Source organism: Nomascus leucogenys, chromosome 6, assembly GCF_006542625.1.
Source record: "Nomascus leucogenys isolate Asia chromosome 6, Asia_NLE_v1, whole genome shotgun sequence".
Lineage (NCBI taxonomy): Eukaryota > Metazoa > Chordata > Mammalia > Primates > Hylobatidae > Nomascus > Nomascus leucogenys.
In genome coordinates, this window is record NC_044386.1 from 64,136,737 (window position 1) to 64,139,632 (window position 2,896).

General features: G+C 40.3%; 1 pseudogene; it reads right to left on the minus strand.

The window, feature by feature from the left end:
• Positions 1 to 1,321: 1,321 nt before the first annotated feature.
• On the minus strand, positions 1,322 to 2,009 carry LOC100596012 (annotated as a pseudogene).
• Between the last annotated feature and the right edge of the window lie 887 nt (positions 2,010 to 2,896).

A 2,896-nucleotide genomic window follows, 5' to 3' on the forward strand; every position in this document is an offset into this window, starting at 1 on the left:
AAACATTCTTTATCATTTCATCTTTACAACTTAGAGAAAACAGACTTATGATGATTCTAACTTATTAGTTTTCAACTTTAGAATTATTCACTCAGTAGAAGCCATACTTCAAGTACTCACACAACCATCAACCATTCTGTTTTTCACTTTCTGTGTCACCTTCAAAAATTATATGAAATAGTCAACACATTTTATTATAAAATAGGATTTATATTAGACAATTTTGCCCAATTGTAGGCTAATGTAGTGTTCGGAGAACTTTTAGGGTAGGCTAAGCTATGATGGTCAACTTTTGCTATTTTCAACTCACAATGGGCTTATCTGGACATAAACCCATCGTAAGTTGAGAAGTATCTGTATACCCAACACTGGTTATGTATACTTTCATTAAATACTCATTTGAAAAATAAAACTTTCTTCACATCAACCCTATCATGTAGGTCTTTAATTTTTAAAACTGCAAAACAGGTTCCAAGATGAGCTCTTACTGATTCATATACTATAGTATCGCCAAAACCACTGCTTATGACCTCTCAAATATTCCACACGTCAAGGCTGGGTGCGGTGGCTCAAGCCTGTAATCTCGGCACTTTGGGAGGCCAAGTCGAGCAGATCACTTGAGGTCAGGAGTTCGAGACCAGCCTGGCCAACATGGCAAAACACATCTCTACAAAAAATAGAAAAAATTACCCAAGCATGGTGGTGCACACCTCTAGTCCCAGCTACTAGGGAGGCTGAGGCAGGAGGATCACTTGAACCCAGGAGGTAGAGGCTACAGTGAGCTGAGTTTGCACCACTGCACTCCAGCCTGGATGACAAGGTGAGATCCCATTCCCCTGTTCCCCTACAAAAAAATATTCACATATCACCCAGTATTAAGGAAGGGTCATTATTCCAAGAGGTTTCCCTGAAATAATCTATTAAATTACAATTTATAAAGAAGAAACTTTTATAAATTTTTATGGTTTTAAATTTATAAATATAAAAGTATAAATTCACATAGAGCTGTTTAAACAAGAAGTTTCCCTGAGAGGATTATAAACTATGCAATCTGCTACATGTGATTTTAAATAATCATAAATTATACCTCATGTGTAAGTATAATAATAGAATCAATTTTTTATATTTAAATTATCCTAAAACCTGTTGAGTGTGAATACTCTTAAACCTTCCTTTTTTGTTTATGCTTCTGGCTGAGAATAGAAGAAGGGACGGAGGCTTCAAGTGACTGAAATTCTTCAGATGGTTTCTTGTGACCACTCGTAAAGAAAGTATTTTTCTCCAGAGTCCAAAGGCAAGATAAAAAGTCTCTGACTTGAAATCAGAATTGATCTGCTGATCTGCTAGCCACAGCTCGAATATTGCCATAAACCTTGGAAGGAGGATTTCCCAAGATTAGGTTGCAAATGGCAATTCTTGCCATCGTGATGTTTTGGAAGGAGCCAAGGATGTGAGCTTTCACATCAGCCAAAACTGTCCGCGTCCGTGTCACATTCTCTATGGTGAAATCGTGTTTTCCTCCTTCGCCAGCGATTCTTCCTATTGCCCTGGATAGATGGTCTCCCTTTAAGGGTTTAACATCTATAATTTCAAAAGACTCTAGGAAGAGGTCATCCAACCTGATGAGGGCAAGCCCATCCTCCACTTGAAAGCCGAGAATAAAGGCTTTCACAAAATCAGTTGCTTTTGTCAGAGCGCTAACATCCTTGGTTTCTTTACAAGTCCTGATTTCTACATTCCATGATTTCAAGTTAAAGCGTATCTAAGTCCCAAATGTTCGACAATAGGAGTAAATATCTTCTTCATCCAGTTTTCTTTTAATGGTGTGTATCTGTTAGCTGGGACTGGAATTTTCCTCGTTTCTTCTTTCCCACTCAGGAGCCTGTCCCCACAGAGGGGCGGGAAGACGGGCCTCTTCGCTGGCCTGGCCTCCTCTGTGTCCATGCGGCTGCATCCCCGCCCTCTCTCACTGCTGACAGCTGTTCAGCCTATCGTTTCTTCGCCCGCCGGCCACCCATAATCTTAATTGTTTTGAATCTTTAAAGAATTGTTTTGTGGTCTCATATATGGTCTATCTTTGAGAATAATCCAAGCACTGAGAAGGATGTGTATTCCACAGCCATTCTGTGTCTCATAACTTATTTTTTTCATCTCTTTATATTTCTGTACTTTGTTCTGGAAAATATCCTTAGTTTCATGTTCCAATATACTAATGCTCTCCTCAGTTGCTAAGTTTACTAGTAATAAAAATATGTATTAATCTTTAACTTATCTTTAACTTTTAATGACTACATTTTGTGTTCCTGGAATTGTTACTTGGAGACAGAGAGAGAGAGTTATCACCAAGTAATATATATATGATATATGTCAGGGTGCTCCAGAGGGACAGAACAATAGGCTATATAAAGAAGAAGATTTATTAGGGGTAACTGGCTCACAGGATCACAAAGACAAAGTTCCGTGAAAGGTTATCTACTAGCTGGAGAATCAGAGAAGCTGGTACCGTGGCCCCCAGAGAAGCTGATAGGATGGCTCAGTCCAAGTCTGAAAGCCTATGATACAGGGAACACAAGAGTGCAGCCATGAGTCTGAGGCTGAGGGCCTGAGCTCCAGGAGGCCACTGGTCCAAGTCCCAGAGGCCGAAAGCTTAAGAACCTAGCGTCTGATGTCCAAGGGTAGGCAGAGAAAAAGATATCCCACTTGGGAAAAGAAAGAGAGAGGAAGCAAGAGCAAGCTGAGTATTTCTCTTCTTCCAACTGCTTTATTCCAGCCAAGCCCCCAGCTCATTGGATGGCACCCACCGACATTGAGAGTGGGTCTTTCTCTCAGTCCACAGACTCACATGTCAGTCTATAAAAACTCTCACAGACACACCCAGCAACAATGCTTCACCAGC